This window comes from Lagopus leucura, unplaced genomic scaffold (genome assembly GCF_019238085.1).
Source record: "Lagopus leucura isolate 7727_CA_CO unplaced genomic scaffold, USGS_WTPT01 Super-Scaffold_100002, whole genome shotgun sequence".
NCBI lineage: Eukaryota > Metazoa > Chordata > Aves > Galliformes > Phasianidae > Lagopus > Lagopus leucura.
The window spans coordinates 33,819,010-33,840,912 of record NW_024962263.1 but is presented as its reverse complement, the minus strand read 5'-3'; the positions used below and the strand labels follow the sequence as shown (position 1 = coordinate 33,840,912).

Here is a 21,903-nt window from a genome sequence, read left to right as displayed (position 1 = left end):
AGACTTCCAAGTTTTGAGCTTACAGTACTCTGCAACCAGAGAAGATCTATCACCTGTTTGCACATAAAAATAGAGATACCATGAAAATCAAAACAAGATACATTTGAAGACTCACATTTTTCTGTGTCTTCACTTAGTAAAACAAGTAGTCTTCTCCCAGTGATGAGCAGTATATTTTCTCTTTATAAGCAAGACAGGTCACCGAGGTTCCCCAGCAACACAGCCACTTTGATGATCAGTGTTGCACTAACACACCAGAGACTGATGTCAAAACGCACACCTGCAGCTCTGAATGCTCATGATTCAAAGGCACCATATGCTGGCTCTTATCTTCTCATATTCAAGTGACTGACAGGACAAGAAGATGATTCATCTTCTCCAGACACCGTTAACATTACTGTCAGAAAACAATGAACCACTATATCTTTCTCATTTAAATAACAACAACCCAAAAAAAACCTCTCTCTGCCCCACCTTTCTCTCTGTTCTGACTTCAAATATAATCTCTCCATACTGTAAACATGCCCGACCTAGAGTTGGGTTTCCTGTAAATGCTCCTCTATTACGTTTGGCATAAATATAGACATTACGAAAGACTGACTTTTCACCTTACTCCTAGCTGACTCTCTCTTGGCTCAGCCTACCACTTTAAAGCCGCCTCTCACTCCCCGTAAACATACTGCCAAGGAGGCACAAAACTGAATCTGGTTTTCCAGACATGAAAGAATGCATCCTTAGGCTCCTCAGTATTCATGTGTTAAGTTTCTCTTCTTTTTGCCTTCTCTTTTCCTAGCCTGATTGCCTGAGTGTTCACACATGAAACCATGCTTTGAAAGTAATTTTTTTAAATTTGAAGTAACTTCATGAAAACTTAGCCCCCAGGTTTTTAATTTGTGCTTAAGGCCTATACTAAGATTCAAGGATCTTGTGACAACCTCCCAGTAGGTCACTATTATCCACAGTTCATTAACACAAGCACAAATGAGACAGTCCAGCACAAAGCCATTTGTTCTGCAAACTGCAAATGACTGAAGTGTCAGCAGGTATGTGCAAACTGCCTCTGAATCAATAAGCTAATTCCAAGAGCAAAGTAGCTTACAGGGATACAGAGAAGCAAATTTTTTAACTGTGGCAACTATGGATACTGTGACACTGTTTTGGGATTTTCATAGAACCACAGAATGGTTTGAGATAGAATGGCCCTTCAAAGGTCACCTAGCCCAACTTCCCTGCAATGAACAGGGACACCTTTCAACCCAAATATTTCCATGATCTACAGCTAGATCAGGTTGCTCAGAGCCTGGTCTAACCTGACTTCGATTTTGGATTTTGTCTGTCAATGATACAGTGGCTTGCTTTCTCTTCTGAACTAAGAAAGCAAAAAGACCCTTTGCTGAGGACGACCATATACCTGAGAAATCAACAGATTTGTCTCCTTTCCAAATGGAATTTTATGCTGGGTACTTTGGCCCTTATTCACTTGAGGTCAGAGGCTCAGCAGGTTACAGTCACTCAGCTGTGAGTTGTTGCACCTGGAATTTTAAATTATTTATGATTAACAGCAGCAAGCCTGTCACTGAAATTTGCATGAGAAAGCACTTAGGTCTGTACATTGCCCTGATACCAGTACTGCAGCTGTGTACCTCAACAAATATGCTTTAAAGTGTGTTGTTTTGCATCACACTCAGACACTGCTTCACTTCAATCTTGAATTTCATGTACTAAATGTAGTACTCTCAGCTCTTCTACAGGCTATGTACAAAGAAAATAGAAATAACCATTACTGAATTAGTACTGAAGAGAACAAAAGATCCAGAAAAAAATATAATTCTATTTGAACACAATGTAAAAAAAAAAAAAAACACACAAGACAATTATTTTCCCTTCTTTCATTAAAAAGGTGTGCTAACAGAGTGCTTCATGTTAAAAGGAAGACAAAAATGTGCCAGGCCAAACACCCCTTTCTTCAACTTTTATGATTCTATGATTCAGTTCAGCACTTACATCAAACACATATTTTATTCAGTGTAAAATAAATAAGTAAATCTTGCAACGTGTCAAAGTAACAGAGTAAGAAACTCATGTTTTAATACGATTAACAGCAGTGTATTCATTTTCAAAGATGATTACCAAGATGCACCTCAAATCCTCTACATGATTAAAAGCTAAGTATTCTTAAAAGGTATTCACAGCGCCCATCACAATATCCTTGAATAAGTTTCCCTCGTGAGGTCTGAGGACACAAAGTATTCTATTTTAATTGCTAACTGAATGTTTCTAGAATAATGAAGGAAATGTTTCAATTATAATAACTGTGACAGGGTTCACAGCTGTGAAACCAAGTCTTATGATGCCAGACAGCACCAGAAGACAGACAGAAAGAACATTCCTTCCCTAAAGGTCTGACAACTCAAGGGCACAAAACACATGAGCAGAAGGCAAACCTTTCTGCCATATCACAGATATAGAACACAGAGAAAGACAGCAAGAAAAATGATTTACAGCCTAGCAGACATTAGAAACTTAAATCCAGAGCTGTAATTCAGGAGGCCCTTTTCAGCTACCACATTCTTCTGATTCTGCAATCAGCTACAACCAATGTCTCCTCTCCTGTTTAAAAAGCTCTTTGAGGACTTCAAGTTCTGACAGCCACGATGACATGGTGAAGCAGCATCACAGCATTCTGCACCGAGACCCCATGAGAATACAACAAGGTATTCTGCCACACACAGTCTTATTTCTGTAGACTTCCCCAGCATGCATTATGCTAACCATTAGGCTCAGGCTTATCACAAGGCAGAACAGCAACCACAGTACCATCCCCGGCCTGCCTTTTATAAACGGCTCCAGCGCTAAATAATGAGCTTGTGATTAGCATACTCACACAGGATGTGGGAAACCAGCCATCATTTTAGAAGGTACCAAGGGGAAAGATCAGCCTAGGAGGTGATCATAGGATAACCGTGAGTCACACACGTGATTTGGCAGGGGAAAAAAAAAAAAAAAAGATTTACATTAGTCAAGGGGGGGAAATCCCAATTCAAGGCAGGGAAGAACTGATGTCACCACACAACCCACAAGCACAACTGCAGGTGGATGCAAGGTACAGGGCTGTTCAGCCCCGTGTAGCAGTGTGAACTTTTTACTAGAAGAGATGCCAGGATGATGAAAGCAACGGGAGCTCATTATACAGGGATAAGACAAAACCCATGACACGTCAATCTTAAGAAAAACAAGGTTAAAATACAGCGTTGGAAGAGAAGAAAATATATACTGTCCAGGTATAAATCTAAGATGAATGTCAGAATGTTTCTAAACAGGAAAAGAGCAAGGTTCAGGAAGAACCAAAGGAGAACAGAAAACCTTGCTGCCTTTCAGACAAAAGATAGGAGTGTGATCACTATTTCAGAGACTGCATGAATATCAGGGCCCTGGCACAGCCAGAAAGCAGCCCCAGGATCAGGGAATCCTTCTGCCTGAGGACGTTCATCTCTTGACAGCACACATGGGGCAAGGCAGGGCAGGGGAGGGCCAGGATCAGCTTTTGATTGAATCTGTTCACCTACTGACATCTGACCCTGTGAAAACCTCCAGCAACAGCCATCATAAGCTTGCAACAATAATAAGGGTTCCTCTGCCTTTGTAGAAGACTGAAGAAAGAAGATTGAAGAAAGACTTTCAGAAAACAGATACCAAGGTGCTCCTTTGGATAAATTCCTTCTTTCTTGCCCCGAACAGTAACTCCATCTAACGTGCTCCTTTCAGACCTTAGTTCACCCACAGCACTCTCAAGAAACAACAGCTTTTAACACTTAAAGGGAAGTCAAGAATTCAAGTTACTTTCTTAAGTACAAATCCTACGATACTTGAATCAAGAAGCTCTGTCACTTAATGCTTTCATGAATTATTTATCAGAGAAAACAATGGGTCTTTTATCAAATGTAGTATCTTGCTTAAAACAGCTCTCATTGAAATCTGTAAGAGGTCACTTTGCAAGCAATATTACACCGAGGTTTAGCTGCTTTATAACTTTTTTTTTCTTCTTTAACCGGAAATCTGGCAATTCTAAGTCAGTGCTTATGGTTAATGAGAATGTTGCAGCTGGAGCTTTCCCTCCTGAACAGCTGCTGACTACCTGTGTGCACAGAACCAGTCCCATCTTTATGTCAGCACTGCCCATCTGTGGTCCCAAATACTTAATATGTGATATTCTAAAACTTACAGTAATTCTGGATGGTCAAGCCTGCCATTACTATGTTAATGTTACAGTTGTAACAGTCTTATTTTGGTACATCCAATGAGCTTAATGGATTGCTACGTGGAAATATTTATTAATAAATCCATTCCATGTGTGAGGTTTAAACACCTGTGAAATGCTAACATCAAAAACAAAACATTGCTAAGACAAGAAAGAAAAAACATGTCCCCACTTTTTACTTGAAGCATGCCATATTCACTCAAACAGAAAAAAACTCAAACCACAGCACTGTCCCCCTCCCAAACCACAGGCTTCTTAACATCTGCTAAGTGTGTCTGAAAACATACTCTAACAGCACTGCTTAACATGAAAAACATACAAAGACTGCAAAGTGGAAAGTGATTTCTATCGTAACTGGTTTCTGTTTGTGTGTTTGTTTTTAAACCAAGCTGCACGCAAACATTTCCTCTGTTTGGGCACATCAGAATTCACTTAAATTCACCCCCAAATTCAATTAGTAATGGACATGAGTTTCCCCTCACTTTGCCAACTACATCATATGAATGTCCATAAACATTGTAATGCCACCACACATTAGTTATCTGCTACAGGGGAGGAGTGCTGCAGATAATTTCATGCGCGTTCTCTCAGATGCCACACAGTGAAGAACTACAGGCAGCTAATGATGGAGGCAGCCACTTCACACTAAGTAGGACTGTGATGCATGTGGGCTGGCACAAAAATGGTGTCACACACTCACACTGAGCAGAAGCCTGGGCACACAATCATTTTGGTATCAATTATTATTTTACTCACTTAAGTCCTAACACTCCTGCCATACCAACAGCTTGCTCAGTGTTTGCTCTCCCTCTGGATGCTTGCCCACAGCCAGGATGCACCATTCTGCACAACTGAGACAGCTTCATTATGCTTCTCCTCCCACCACAATTGCCTGATCTTACACTGCAAGCATAGTACTGCAAAAGTCTTATCCTTTACAACAGAGGCTCAACTAAGAGAATGTAACTGTATTTTTTAATTTTATCTAATGATAGCTTACAGGAACTTGAGTGATACTACGCTATTTAAATCTGGGTTTCTGTGTAGAGTTAGACCATTCGATCATAGATCATCCCTGTAAAAATGAGTGTCAATTTCAGTTACAACAAAGATAAAAATCTGTTCAAATACCTTTCAAGCACACAGTTCCCAGTAATAAACAATTAAGAATAAGTCCAGGTTGGATGAGATACTGGACAATCTGGTCTAGTACTTGATCTAGTGGCTGGCAGCCTTATCTGTGGGAGAGGGATTAGAATGTGATGATTCTTGAGGTACCTTCCAATCCAAGCCGTTCTATGATTCTATGAACTGAAGAAATCTTTGAAACATTGAGTATATTAAAATGTCTAAAAGAGTAAATGACAGCCAACTGATTCAACTGACACTACAAGAGAAATTTTTATATAGAGAATGCAATTATACACTGGAATTGAGTCAACATGCTCAAGTGCCTCTCTCAATCAATAAAAGAAATTGCAAGATGATTCAATACCACAAAAAGACACATACAGAATAAGCTATCTGTTATGTATTTAAAAAAACGGTGTGAAAACAAACACTGTCATAAAGCCTTCTTGCATATAGACAGCACATTCAGTGAGATATATGAGATCAGACTTACCATAAAATCATTTGGCTGTTCTCAGCTGAGTGGTCTTTTCTCACACAAGCAAACCCACAGAAGATTACAATGTCATTTTGCACCAGGAATACACTACAAAACCGGCTTTCATGCTTATGTGTGCCAATAGTCTTTGTTGTAATGTATGTGTGATTGTGAAACTACTTAAGTGTTCTCTTGCCAAAGCTCTGGTTATTCTTCCCAGGTTAAAGTAGAGAATCAATTGATTGTGAAACACCTTCAATTATTTGGCCATCTTCAAATGTAATACTGTGCCAAGGTTTTATTTGCATGTTAATCTTTTATTCATTTACTAAACTGGGCAGAAAAAATGTGAACTTACACTTCACAAATAATTAAAGCCTGAAAAACAGATTCCTAAAGCATAAGATCCATAGATACAGAAGTTCCTGAAATCTATTACGCATGTACTACTTACTATTAAATATCTGCCTTTTTTTTTTCCCTCCCATATACACATTTTCAGTTTACAAATGTTAATTGTATAATAAAATAAATTACATAAGATTTTGGAATACATGTAAAATAGAGTTAAAATACTTCAGATTACTTGCAATCTGCCATGACTTTTTTCCAAAGTATTAAAGTCTTACTGAAACTAAGCACTATTAGAAGCATTAAAATTGTGAGCTAATTATACAAGCCATTCTGATGACTTTATTGCTGATAGTATTGTTACTAGAACATTTCTAATAATAAAACATAACTACTGTTACATTCAGTTCAGCTGCTGGCTCTACAGAAAAGTTTCATTAAGCACATTTATAACCTTACTCCCAAGAGGTTTTTGAGATCCTAAACAATAACACAATTAATAAAAATGAATATACAAAACATAGCACTTAACTTCATATAGCATAAAACTAGAGGCAACCATCATTATATGATGAAACTATTTTGATACACGATGGACTACACAAAGTAACCACTGTTCACCAGTGCAAAGGCCAGAACCAGAAGGGTTCACATGGTGCCAATGATAAGATCTGAAGAATACTAAGTTCCCCAATACGTTCTTGTGAACTTCTGAAGTACCACATCATCAGGCTAAATTTGTTCATTTCCTGCTAGATTCAAATGAAGTCTTGCTACATGTGAGATTGGTTTGTGTTTTCCAAAAGCCATTCAACAATGTGTGAGTAGTAAGGGAATATCAAAATGGTGAGTAAAAGAAAAAAAAAGCACCACAGGACTGATGAAGTTTTAAACGCCAATTAGAATGCAAATAAAGACTTCCTCTCGCAGACACATGCATCTATGTTTCCTGTTATTATCAACCTAATGGCAACACTATAGAATTAAACCAGTACAAAAGAGAATCCAAGATAAAGCTTACTGACTATAAGCAGTGCAAACCAATGTAATTATTAAACTTACTGTCACTTCTGCTGCCACCCCCCTTTCTTGCAAATGACATACACAAGCAATAAGAACCACTCTAGCAGCAACATCCTGTTCCTAACAAGTGTGTTTCCTCAAGCCATATGAAGTCCCAATGGATTCATCACCACTTTCCCAAGATTCAGGTGCCCCATCCTGTGACAAGTGACTCAGTACCTACAGCTGGACAACAACTATCCAGAAAAGGAGTGCAGGAAGAGCATTGTGCACAGGTTACCAATTCTGAAGGGTCATTGGGAAAGAAAGCATCACAATCCAGAACACTTTCACTGGTAGTCAGTGTCTCAGGTTCTCCCTGCATTATGTTCAGATCTAAGTCCATCTGAATGCCATCTCTAGGCCTAAGAAGTGGGTGATTGGAAATAGTCAGCACGGATCTAGCAAAATTATATTATGCCTGACCACTATAATTTCTCTCTATGATAAAATCACAGGATTTGTGTATGAGAGGAAAGCAGTGGTGTCACCGAGCTTGCTTTCAGCAAGACTGTCAACACCATCTGTCTCCTCAGCATATTCGTATCTAAGCTGATCTAGGTTGCAGTCTAGATGGACTGACGACTAGGCAATATGAAAAACTCTATCATTAGGCTCAAATAGTAGTCATCAATGGTTCACACTCCACCCATAATCTGGTTACAAGCAGATAGGGTTCCCTGACCCATCTTCAAAATATTTAGCAGCAACCCAGCAGAGGCTAAAGAACACATCCTCAGCAAGTCTGGGGAAAATATGTACTGAGGGGTGCAGCTGATGCACTGAAGGACAGGGCTGCCTTTCAGAATGGCTTAGGCTTGAGCAAGGGGCTGACAAAAACCCCTTGAAAGCACCGGCTGAAAACTGACTTGCTACTGAGCAGCTCTGTTGAAAAGGATGCAGGAATCCTGGAACACAGAAGGTGAGACATGAGTGAGCAGCCCAACTGGCAGCAATGGGGGCTCTGCACCTGGAGTAGGGTGTCTGCTTCCAAAGGCCCTACCTGAAGCATCAGCCAACTGAAGCAAGGTCAGTGAAAGGCCATAAGGACTATGAGGAAAGGCTGAAGACGCAGGGTATCGTTCAGCTTGGAGAAGGTTTTGAAGCACTTAATAGCAACTTTCCAATATCGAGGAGTAGATTATTGAAAAGGTAGAGCCCAAAGATAGAGTCCTCCATAGATGGAGAACAATGTAAGCTATAGCTAGGTAGATACTTGCTATACGTTTATCAGATAAAATGAAAAAAAAAAAAAAAAATCACGTGAGGATGATCAAGCATTGGAGGAGATGGCCCTGAAACACAGTGGAATCTCTGTCCTTGGAGCTTTCCATGCCCAAGCTCAACATGTCGTCAGTAACTTGACTTGATCTTGTATATGTGACCCTGCTTCAGGCAGGAAGGTGGGCCAAGATCACTCGAGGTCTCTTCTAAAATAAATTGTCCTGTGAATCAATGCTGGAATTATGTAAATACGCTATACACAGCATGCACATTTATGCACAACACATCCAAGCAGACAAGAGAAATTTCAAGCATCCACAGTAGATGCATTACAAACAATCCACATACAAGCAGTATAATTCAAAAACCTTCACTGTTCTGAGTTTTATTCACTTACACAGATGACAAAAACTGCCCATGCATGTATTTATTTAACTGGAATAAGTCCTTCAAAACCTCTGTAACGCTTCTTGGTTCACTGCATCAGTAAAACTGAACACAACCCAAAAAAATCACTCAGCAGCTCCGCAGTTATAAAAGGAAAAAAGAAAGCTAAAATCAAAAGCTAATTATAAAGAAGAGACTACAGGTACACTATATGCTTCATGGCGGCTACAAAAGTCCTTTATGGTACAGTGAAAAATGCAGTTAAGAACTCTTAATATGCTGATACTCAGCATGGCACCAGATAACTGCATTAAGGCAAAGAACATACTTTTGTTGTTGCTGTATTTTGTTGTATGCTATTTGTAGGAGGCGTGTATCAGCCTTCCCACTAAAGCTCATTAGTAGGACAAAATATTACTCACAAAGAGATGAAATTTACAAGCTGTTAACAATAAAAGGCCAATTACAAGTAATGAAGAGTATTTCCCAACCCTCTGCACACTTTCCAGGGGTACAGAGAATTATTACTTGTGGCTACAGCCTTTATTTAGAACCCAGTTTCTCACCATACTAAAGAAGGCTGTGGGATTCAGTCGTTAGAATGTTTTTGTTTTTTTTTAAATAAGCATAATATCTCCATATATATAAAGCTTTTTTTTTAACCACTAGATGAGAAGAAAAGAACATTTCACAATCCACTCATCTACTCTAGCAGTCAACCAAGATTTCAGACAAACTTTTCTATATCAACAATCCTGTATTCAGCTGAAAAGCACCTATTAAAATACCTTTTAAAAAACCCAATAACTACAACAACTTTCCCATGTGATCCTATTACAGGCTCTTTTCCATTGGACAAGAAAGATTTTCTGAAGAACAAAACAAAGCCAAATTATTGCTTGCCCTCCAGGCAAACAGTGCTGATTCAGACTATGCTGGTGAAAGCTATGTAAAATCTTATACTTCTTCAGAAACAAGTCAAGGCAAAGTAATAGCAAAGGTAAAAAATGACAAAAAACAAGCCAGGGAGTTAATGTTTTTACAGATTACACACTTTGTCTACCAAGAAGACCCTTGATACACTTAATTTCTACCATCTGGGGAGAGAGTCCAAGAGTAAAAGGCACAACAAGAGCCAAAGTAAATGATAAGTATGTTTCCCTCCAAGTCTGTTCCAACTACTTCAGCAAATATTGCAAGCCAAGAAATAATCACAAATAAAACATTACTCTTTTCTTTTTGCTTTCAGAAAAGTAAAAGGACAGTTCACACCCATGCTGACTTCAGAAATGTGAAGAGGTTCTTCCCATCTTCAATATTACCATTTTTTCTCATTTACAGAGTGTTTCCTGTACCTATCATAATCAAGAAACTGCTTCCACAATAGTTCACCATCTTTTGGTCTGCCTTTCATGCTGTGGACTTAACTTTGATCCCAGAAGCTGATGAGTCTCTTCTTAGGTTGGCTAAGTTTAGGTTATGCAGGGAATTTGTCACAAACTCCATGAGCACTTTCTTGGAGTGGGTGCCATGGAAAGCCACCCAAAATTCTAAATAAACTAGTCAGAAGAAAATGAAAGTGAATCAGAGGTATATGGATGACACTCATCTTTATGTGCAGATTTTGAGGCTGGAGTACAATAGTGGCTGTCGCTGGGATCTACAGAATTGCAGCATTAAAAAATATATATATATACATAAATATATATAAATATATATATATAAATATATATATATATTAAAAATATATATATATATACATATAAAATATATATATATATATATACAGACTGTATGACACTAACCCAAGCTATACAAAGGCTGAGAAATGAATTAGATCGGTCACTTGTAGCAGACAAGAGGCAGGTGATACTGATAGATAGGTAATGAAGAAAATTGGAGGATAAAGATCACCTCCATTACTCAATCAGAAATAACCAATCTAAATTTATACTTCAGCAATGTGCCTGGAGTATCAGGTGCCAATTTGGCCAAGACAATATTTAATAATTTGCATCTGGCTAGGTAAGAGCAATTGCTGTTATAGATGTGAATCTTCCTACGTGGTGACAGAAATCTGAACTTAAATTACTTCAAAATATCATAGGAAGATGAAAATAAAGACCTTACATCAGTACAAGAAATCTTACTAACGGAGAAAAGTATGCACACGAGTACTAAGTAGAAAGCACAGGAGAACTTCAGGCTGAAGTTATTACACTGGAAACTATGATTTTACTGTGATGTGTTTACAAGTAAAACATTTTATGTCCCAAGGTGAACTTACCTCCATGCTGCTTCCTACCGCCACACTGCACATAGGCAACATGTTTCCAGAAAAAGCTGACAGTAAATCTTTAGACAGCAGGAGCAACTACACACTGTCCTCTGAAAGGCCTTTGGATATAAAGCAATGACTTCTAATCTGAAAAAGCCCTAACCTTCATGGTCCAATTTAGAACTGAAGAAGTTGTCTGGTCCCTGTCCACTATGTAGCAGATGTTTTTCAGGGCTTTTTAAATCTTTGGAACGCATATGTTTTCCAGTAAGGGTGCTGATGCAATATACAAGTGCTCAACCTAAGCTAGTCCAATGCAGATAGGCATTATTTTTCATGGTCTTGTCTCTATTCACAAAACTATGATCAAGAAAACAAACTGAAAAATGTAGCCAAGTGCCAAGAACATTTGTATTTTTGACAACGTTCCCTCTCCTTTATTCTTAAAGAAATGCTTCCAGACAGTCAAGGATTAAAAGCAAACATTAAGACCAAGTACAAAGGTTAGAAACAATACATAGGCAGAACTTAAAAGAACATAAGAGCTTTATGTGTGCCTATTAATACTGATCTTTCTCACTGCCAAGACTTTTTTTCAAGTTACTGAATTCCAAAGACAGCTATAACTCGTCCAGCTGCATTGCACTACCTGAATTTTGACTTCTAAAGAACACTAAGAACAAAAACATCTTCATGTTGCACATGTGACCCAAAGATTTCAACACTAAGCAGAAGCTGAAGATAACGCACTAGGTAAAAATATTAAAACATATATATACTACAAGTCCAAGTTAGTTTTAGGAATATCTGTTGCTGTGTATTTGCTTTGTTTTCCTCTCATTTTCAAAACATAATAGTTAGCTGTTAATGTTTCCAATCTGCAGTAGAAAGGATTGAAGTTCAGCATTTCCAGATGTTTACGCTTCCCTGAAATGTTTAAGAAATGACACATTAAGGATTAGAACAATACACTAAGAAATTTTGCAAATGTTGGAGCAAAATTTAAAAGAAAGAGTCCTTCATTCCAATGCACAAAGAAAAATTATTACAGCTGATACATTGATTGGAGACAGTAAAAAACAAAACAGAAAAACCACTATTGCTCCTTCAGTGCAGTCCTAGCATACTTCAGAGAGGGAAAGACTGATTTGAGCAATCTTTTCAGATTTATTACTTTACTTACTTCTCCCTTTTGGAAGACTTCACTAAAATTTAGGGGAAAAAAATCGATAGTGAAATAAAGATACAGAAAACTAACTTCTCTACTGAGTTATTTCAAAATCATTTCAGAACAGAAGAAAGAAAATAGCTGGAAATTTCCACGTTATTTCTTGTTTTTCTCTCACTTGCCCTTTGTGTGGGCTTTCCTGGGACTTGTCCAAGATTTATAGCTATTCCAAGCAGCAGAGCTGGGATCTCACTTCAACTGATGCAAGAAGCCTCAAAAAAAAAAAAAAAAAAAATTTCTGCTTTATTAACCAAAAATTTCTCCCACTATTTTTAAATGAGCATTTCAAGAAGCATAAATTTTTTTCTTTATTTTCTGAATATAAGAAACACGGAATGTTTAAATCCAAATACTATGGTCTGGAACTGTTTAAGTATAAGTTACTTAGAAATGCTTCAGCCACAAATGATTGTTCTCAATAGACTACGAATCTTTTAAAGCAAACAGCAGAAGGTTGTATATTGACTCCTAAAGAAAAGTTAAACTCATTATGATCAACTTTTCACAGGTCAGTCCCTGCGAACCTCTCGAAGAAGATGGGGTGTAGTTAGCAAAAATGAGAGTTACTGCTATTTTCAGGAATTCAAGGGTAAAAAAGAACAGACAAAACAAAACTAAGAAAACAGCTGGGAGAGCAAGAAAACATGAGCACAATTTGTTCTTCAGAAAAGCTAATGAAATTGCTATGCATTATCTATGTAACAGACATGAGAATTGTTCACTCCGCAAAAGCCCACACGTGGGTTCAACAGGGATTATGCTCGGTATTTGAATGGTGATTAGAGGGCTGGACAGAGAAATTGTTTTGCATGTTCTAATGCATGAAAATAACTAGAGAAATAAACAGAGAAAAAAAAAAGAATGATGTGTATGAGACAACTAAGTTAAAAACAAAAACAAAAACAAGCAACTAAAACGGTGTGATGGACCCTTTATTTAAGAGTCATCGAGTACAGAAGATCAGACGCTATCATTGTCTCACCGTGGGAGGGATGTCAGTTAAGTTTCATGCAATCCCTTTCAACCATAGCTAATCCTACAGTGCTTAGTATAATTAAGAACATCTTGTCTAAATTCTTGGGTGGGCGAAACCCCTGGAGAACTAGATTTCTATTCTGCCATTTTAATTTACTGCCTGATAAGGATCCCTATATTGGGCTCACTTAGTCCAAATGAAGCATTCACTTGATCCTTAGGGAAGGAGCAATCTTCCTGTGGAACAATTAGCACAAGACCCAGAACCATGACCAAAGGGTACAGTAATACAGTTATAATGTAAACTCTGCTGAAGCCAGTTACTGCCTCGGGCATCAGGAGCAACTGGATTAGTCTCTCAGAGACTAACTTGATTATTTTACACTCAATATCTAATTAGATTCAAATTAAGCAGTTTATGCAGAAGGCTGGGTGCCCCTGAAAATGGCTATTAATAGAAGTAATAAGCAAATACAGTACCGGATTCCAGAGTTATCTGTCTGAAACTCCAGATATTTGAGCAGTGAAGCACTAGAGCACGTATCCTTTTTCTGATCCTTCTTCCGTTGGTTGTTACTTCTACTTTATACATTTAAATAAATAAATACATAAATAAATTCAGGCTTCTTCAAAAATGAAGGCATTCTGCTGGCTTTTTGTTTTGTTGGGTTTTTTGGGTTTTTATTTTTTTTCTTTATTTTTTTTTTTTTTTGGTAGCACCTAGCAAATCTGGAGCACTGAATCAGCTTTTACACTTGCCATCTTCATCATAGTATTTTAAAGAAAGCAGGGAAACTCCTGTTTCATACAGTGGTATCAGTAGGCTGTATCAAAACTGCATCTAAACATTGTTGACCTACTGCTGCCAGCAGTGTTTAGGTAACATCACCATGGGACTGGGCACCTCACCAGAAAACTGTGCTATCCTTTAATCTGTGATAGACTTTACACTTTAAACCTCTATGCAAGATTGGAGTCTTGGATTGCAAACGTTCTAGACTCCTCCCTTGTCAAACACAGGCTGCCAGTGCCTATGGCAAGGAACACCAGGTTTCACCCACATAAATTCTGAGTATGTTTTGCTGACTATTTAAATTTCTTGTATTCATCAAGATTAACTCAGTTTAGTTTTGGTTAGTAAAAATTTGAATCAAATTGCTCAACTTTCTGATATCTATTTCACATCACTGCCTTCTGGCAGGGAAGAAGTAAACAGAAAATGGGCAGTGTATCATCTGAATACTTACAACTTTTGCTATTTATGCTGCAAGCAAGTACAAGATGGGGGTTTCAGTTTAACCTGTATTCTCTCAACATTTTATAATGAAAGTGTTTCTTTAGTCATAACAATCATTTAGCAGAAAAATTAGAGCCTAAACTATAATGATATGTCCTATTTGATGGAATAAATAACTGAAGTGGCTATTTCAATCTTACGAATAATTTATACGTAATACTGAATAAAAACATCACAAAAAGAACAAACGGGAAATTTGTGCATATGCAGCAATACTGAGACTCAAGCATCAATTTTCCACATTGTGTTTCTCCCAGCAGTGCTCACAGAGCTCAATGGCATTCCCCTAGGCCAAGCTGCTCTTCTGCCTACCACTATTCCATGCATGCTCATTTCTAATCCAGTGCCCCACTAACACTCATCTTCTCCAACTCTCAGAGCTAGAAAGCAGCGAAAGCTGGAAAGCAGCGGAAGTATGCCCTAGTTCTACTATTGATTTGTGAGGTGATCAGTGATAAGCCCTGGTTGCTGCCATGCCTTGAAAGCAGACACTATTCTTCTCTGTATGTTCAGGATATCTTGAGTCTGGTATTGTACTTCTGACAGGTTTGTCTTCCAAGAGGATGGAAGGCCTCAGCTGACCAGAAATCTAGATGTTGTATGAGAACAAGTTAATGAAGAGTAAAGCTCAACGCAAGAACAAGATTGTCAATAAAGTTTTCATGAATGCACAAAATTATGTGACTAAAAACATAAAATCATTTTTAAGTTCCTAAAATTCCTATTATAAAGGTCTGTGGTGGACCAAAGTTTATCACTATGATAATGACCAGACACATTATAAGTACCCACTATCTCACTCATAGTTATTATCATCAGAACTGGGACTTGAAAAGTTTGTGTACCTTTTTTGTTGTTAATGTACAATACAGTTTTAAAATGATGTAAATGCTCAAGTTCTGCTTTTAATTGTCTAGTTAGTATAAACCCAGTAAAGATAACACAACTTTGAATTTATCCTCTGCTCAGTGAGAACAAACTTGAATTCATTGCATTATAATGCACTGTAAGAGCATAACACTACTTTTTATTGTTGTTTACTATAAATACCAAAATTTATCTTAAATGGATAATCTCATAGCCCAGTGTGTGAACATTCTTCAGTAAGTTAACATGCATTAATATAACTCCTATGCACTGGATTTTACTAACCAGAAATTGACTTTCAACTGTCCCATTTGATCTGTAACATTTGTAATACTGCTTACTTCCTCATAGGAATAGGTACTTCCCTATTTTCTTACTAGAAGCTTAAATGGGTTCAAACCTCCCACAGAAAGACAAAGATTTGTCCAATACAAAGGCAACAACTCTTCACCTAAGGGACTTTCAGAGCCACAAGTGCCTGGTCAGAGGTCCCTGTGAGCCTTCCCCTAGCATGGCCTTCCCCTGGCATCTGCTCTTGCCTGCTCCAGAAGGCTGTTGTATATCCTGCTATAGTGTTTTTTTAGTAATTCACAGTGCATATAGGCAGAGCCAATGTAAAAAAATCCATGATGCTCGAGAGCTATGATAGGCTCACACCAGTCATCATCGACTGCTCCAAGTCCATCAAAGTCTATTTCCTGCTCAGCTGCCAGCAGTAATCAACAAATTATTAACACAAACCTTAAGACAGCTCTCCTGCTCTGTTATTATTCACCATGAATGACAGCAAGCACTTTGTCATCCTTCCAGACAACAGTTTAGACACCATCACCTTGCAATTTATGGTTTAAGTCTATCTGCCTGGGAACTAGCGAGGCTCCAGTTGTGTATTAGGAGAGTGTACTAGGAAAGGTTGGATACTAGGAAAAAATTCTTCTCATAAAGAGCCATGAAGCAGTGGCACAGGCTGCCCAGGGAGGCGGGGAGTCACCATCCCTGGAAGTGTTGAAGCACCATGTGGATGTGGCACTGAGGAACGTGGTCAGTGGGCATGGTAGAGGTGGCTGAGGTCTTTTCCAACCTGAATCATTCTACGATTCCACAGACACAGCCTTATACTTCGCAATGTCAGCATTTTAAAAACAACTAAACAACACACAGCAAAAACAAAAAAGTGTTATACACACTCTGTTAGCCCCACCCATTTGAGACCCAGTTCTGGTCCAAATAAGAAGAGGGAAAATATCAGTTCCTCAACAAGAATGCTTCCAGCATTTTCAAATGCTGTAATTTCATCATACCATTTCATCGCTTCCTCGTTCTTTTACAAAAACCAAACGCAGACCGAATGCAGCCCCAGTACTCTGAGGGATCAATATGATGCTCACAAGAAATACTGCCGTGAATAACCTATTCCAAACTACAAAGACAAGCGTTTACATTCCTTCCAGGATAAACCACGGAGCGATTTTCCACCAGTCCCCACGTACATACTAACAGAACAAAACACCCCAAAACCGCAGTCTGGTAACCCAGCAGCCGGCAGCACCACAAACACGCTGATAACACTTACTCTAAACACTGCCAAACCCTACGTAGAAATTGCACGGCCTCAGCACACCAAGGGTACGGCAGCTTAAAAAAAATATACATACATATAACGATCATTTAAAAGACACCGGGCCAGAAGGGCGAGAGACGTGAGCACCGGCCCCACGGCCAGCACCTGCCCAGCTCCTCAACCCGCCGCCGGCGCCTGCCGAGCAGCTCGCCTTTGAGGGGTTAACGTTAAAAAGCAGAAGTTCGCTGTCAAGCTGCAGAACTCCGGGCACGGCCGCGATGTGAAACCGGAAGCCCACGGAGCCGAGCGAGGGCCTCCCACTGCCGGCCGGGACGCGTTCCCCCCTCCCCGGGGTGGTTGTGTAACGCACGGCCCCCGCATGGGGAGCAGCCCCACGCCCGGGGAGCAGCCCCGCGCCGCGCCCGGCGGCCATCCCCGCGTACCTGTCCCGCGGGCGGGCAGCCCGGAGCCACCTGCTGTGCCGGAGCCACCTGCGCTGCGCTACACCCCGGGTGTCCCGCGGCACCGCCCGCCCCTCCTGCACTCAGCCGGGCTCGCGGTGAACAGCAGCAAGTCAAAACGCTGCTCAAACCGCCCCGGGGGAGCCGCTCGGTCCGCTCCCCGCAGCGCACCACCTCCCGCAACTCCCCGCCGGAAGGAAAAGCAATAATAAACCTAAGCGAAGCAGTAAACGGGAACGCACCGGCGTCTCCTTCTGGCTTGAGGCGCTCCGGGGGCTGCGCGCTGCATCCGCTGCGGGCGGGGGCAGATGGGGTGCGGGCGGGCAGCCACTCTCTCCTGGCGGCAGGGGGAAGGCTGGCGGCCGAGAGAAGTGATCCGCGCCGCGCTCCGCAGCGTGCGGCTCCCTTCCGTCCGAAGCGACTCCTCCCGCTCGCTGCTGGCGCTCCGGTGTCGTGCCTGCGGGTCACCGTCTCGCCGCCTCCTTGCCCCGCGCCCTCCCTCCCTTCCCTCGCTCAGCTCTGTTCTCCGGCCGCAGCCCCCGCTACCTGTGCCGGAGGTGCGTCCCGGCGGCTGCAGCGCCGCTCCCTGCCGCGTACGGCAGTCTCCGACCAGGAAGAGGCAGCGGGAGGGGGCACCGCCGTGCCCCGCAGCTCGCTCCGTCGGGAGGAGCCGGGGCGGATGAGCCCCTTCAGCCCCGCGGGGAAGCACGGAGTTGCCCCTAGGGCTCCGACTTTCCCCTGGGGTGTGGGAGTTCCTGTCTCAGGATGCGGGAGGCTAATAGCGGCCGCCTGCCAGCTTGCTGCCCTTTGCGGTGTGACAGCCCTGGGTACCCCTCGCTCACGGCAGTTAGCCTCACGGAGAAAAATCAAAGTCGTGTGCCAGCGAATGTAACTCCGTGCTGTGCCTGGTCGAACAGACCGTTGGCGTAACTTTCTGCCTCACCAGGCCTCACCTCCCAGTAGTAAAACCCGCCTGGCCCGTGGCTTGGTGTCACAGTCAAACTTAGGGCATGTTTATGGGGAGAGGTTTGAAAGCATGAACCCTCAGGGTGCTCGGTATCCTAGAAGAAAGAGAAACTACCCTTTTAATTTCACCTGAATTTGGGAGGGAAGTTCACATCAATGAGTGTCTTGGACAAGTCACGTTTGTTTCCATCCTGTGCAAGTGTTAAATATATATATATATATATACTTCATATTACAGATTACTTCTGCAAAAATAGGAAGTAAATTTATACATAGGGCTTTTTTTGCCATTTAAATTTTTTTTTTTTTTACTTTTATTTTTTTAAACAAGTCTTTGTTGGGGGGGGCTCATTGTGATTTCTCTGTTTATCTATTGCACCTGTCAAGTGCATCATGTTTAAGTCTCAGCAGACGGAGAGTTATTATGTTAACTACCCACTAATTCCTCCATATGCAAATCTTTTTTGGCTTGCTTCTCATCTATGAAGATGGAGGAGGTTTTAGACAATATTTTTGGCCACTTTATAAACTGTAGGCTCTTACAGATGAGCAGTCATTTAGATAAATATTTTCACTGTATGAAGGGAACTTCCTACAAGCAATGCCTCACAGTGAGAAGTTTGCAGTGTGTGCCTTTATTACTGTAAATATGAAGGCTACCAAATTGAATGCTATATTCTTAGAACACTGAAGTACGAGGTTAAAAAAAATAATCATAGGTATAAGGAAGGATTGCAGATGAAAAGTATAGATGGAATATCAGCAGTATGCATGCTCAAAAGTCTGGGAATTCCATATTTAAAGGATGGGCAACACTACTTTGAGTTGCTCTCTTTCCCCACACTCCTTCAGTTGTGAAGAATATCACTTTCTTCTCATGGAAATTTGAGGGGCATGTTAAAGGAGTTGGATAGTTAGGCTTTATGCATAGTTTTAAAGGATAACTGTTCATATTTGTCACATCTTTAAACAGACGTTTATCAACTTTGAAAGGCAATGCTGAATTTCAGTCCCCAAATAAACACCTCTGCCCTTATTATATAAAATCTGAATGTAAAATTAAATCCAAATTCTCATTTGACAGCACTCTAAGACAATAAAGTATAAAGTCATAGCAAAGAGCCTACGCAGTTATGCACATTTACTTTATTGAGGCCTAAAGGTGGGAGGAGGGCTGCAGTTGCAGAGTGTTGTGGGTTGTCGTATCACATGTGGAAAGAAAAAATATTTTTTTGAAAAATCCTTGCCTTTTTACAGCTGTGATATGGCATGCCTGCACCAGCTCTCTTAATACGTTGAACATCACACTACTTTTCAGATTGCAGCTTCCCTTATTTCTCTTGGAATTCGTGGCATGTAGGCAGAAGTATACACACTTATTAAAGTTATACTTCTGCAAGAACACTAGAGTCATTGGGCTGCATTTGTAGCTACAGCTTTAGACATCCTGATTTTTCCCTTATGATTCTGCTACTAATGAGTATCAGCTCCTGAAAAGTTCATGAAGAAAGCATGTGTGTATGCATACTCAGCAGCAGTACTTATACGTCCATGCCCACAAAGTCAGTGCCATTTATTCTGTTTATTTCCTATTGCATGAAGAATAGAAAAATATCACATTTTAAAAAATATTTCCCCACATTATTTCACCTCTGTTCTATGAGGTGCTTGTCCTCTATTGAGAGCTCTACCTGAATAAACGGAAGTGGTAAAGATGGGTGAGACAGGGAAATTAATCTTTTTTGTTAGTGAAATCCCATAGAGATTAGTCTGGTAAAAATTGCTTGAGTCAAGTTTCCTTTACACAAGTGAAGAAGTGGGAATGGAATGAAAGCAGAATTTGCATAACATTTATTTATGTTTTTGTACTTGAATTAGCCATTTATTACTACTAATGAGGAACAATTGACCTGGTTGGCCAACATATTAGACTTCACAGGGAAACTATAGTTCGAGTATGAAAGCCTGATAATGAGTAATGAGATCACTATTGGATAAACTCAAAGAATGATTTAATTAAAATTCTAGAATGTTATTTAATTAAGATGAAGAATGGCTATTCAAAAACTGAAAATAGCAAATGGAAAAATGTTATAAGGAGGAACCAGCTATCAGTGAGACAAAGGTGATTGCCGATGCAAGATTCACCACACCAAGCATTAAGTGTGGAGGAAATACATCTGTATCCAATTATGATCTCAAGTAAAATTTTTCATGAATGAAACGTCAGTGAACTCTGGGTGATAACTTCTTCATTTAAGTCTTATAATTGAATATTAGTTCTGAAGACCTGCAAGGTCGCTGTATTTCATAAATCCACTTTGTATTTGAAACAAAATTTGATACAAAAACAGATTTGAAACAGTTTGAAAATAGTAACACAATGCTAAGAATACTTCTATAAGCTGAACTAGAATGAGTTTTTGCAAGCAAATTTCAGTATAAAAATGTCAGCTCTGTGATGGCCTATTTGAGTAATCTCCAACAGAACACCTATATACAGAAGCAGAGTTCTGTCACTGACTGGGAGCTATGCTTTAGTCATTGTCAAATCCCAAAATTGGTTGCTGAGAATTTCTGTATGGCTGTGGTGGCCATTAAGAGATCTCTACCAAATAGGCAGAAAAAAATTTCAGAATATGTCCTTCTTCAACAAATACCTGTGGAAGGGCCAGTGGAAAAGCCCAAGTTTCTGAAGCTAATCTTGAGAATCAATGAAATGTCCTGCAGTCATAAGTGGATAATCCCTCTTCAGAACTCTTGTCAGAATTCGTAGTATTTACTACTCATGGATAAGGCAGGTGGCCTTCCATATGCACTGGAATGAAAATCTTCCTCCTGATAAATTGTGATTCCCTACTGGATGAAGACAGCAGTGAAATGATGATTTAGTAGATACTGGAAGTCCCTGCAAATAACATGTTGTATTATGCCTGAATGAGGAAAAAAAAGTAATCATTTACAGAAATAGTTATTAACAGATCTATGATATTGCATTGTAGAGCACGAATAACCTAAGAATGAATATACATGAGTTTTTGTTCAGAAATATTTACCTAAATATTTTATCTTCAAATTACAAAGCATTTTTCAAGAAATAAACTTCATTTTTATGACACCAACAATACTCTGTTTTCTGAAAAGAATCAAAAGGCAGCTTTGGAAACACAGGTCTGTGAAGCAGAATATGGTGGACTTTCAAACTCATTTTCTCCATTTTGTAGTTCTTTGTCTTCATCTAATTGTTGCCTCTGATAACCCCATTTTCTGTAAAACTGATCATCTGACAGGATATTTCAAACAGATCTCATATGCTGCTGCAGTCTTGGTCAAACAAAGTCTATTTCTATGATAAAAGCCATATTTACTCTTTTGTTTG

General features: G+C 39.8%; 1 protein-coding gene across 1 annotated transcript in view; it reads right to left on the bottom strand.

The window, feature by feature from the left end:
- The window catches only part of LOC122178910 (myelin basic protein), a 105,597-nt gene extending 87,778 nt beyond the window's left edge, over nucleotides 1-17,819 (bottom strand). The window contains exon 1 of the mRNA XM_042869464.1: nucleotides 17,801-17,819. The gene's annotated coding sequence lies outside the window, so the exon portion shown is untranslated. The remainder of the gene's footprint in view (nucleotides 1-17,800) is intronic.
- Nucleotides 17,820-21,903: the final 4,084 nt, after the last annotated feature.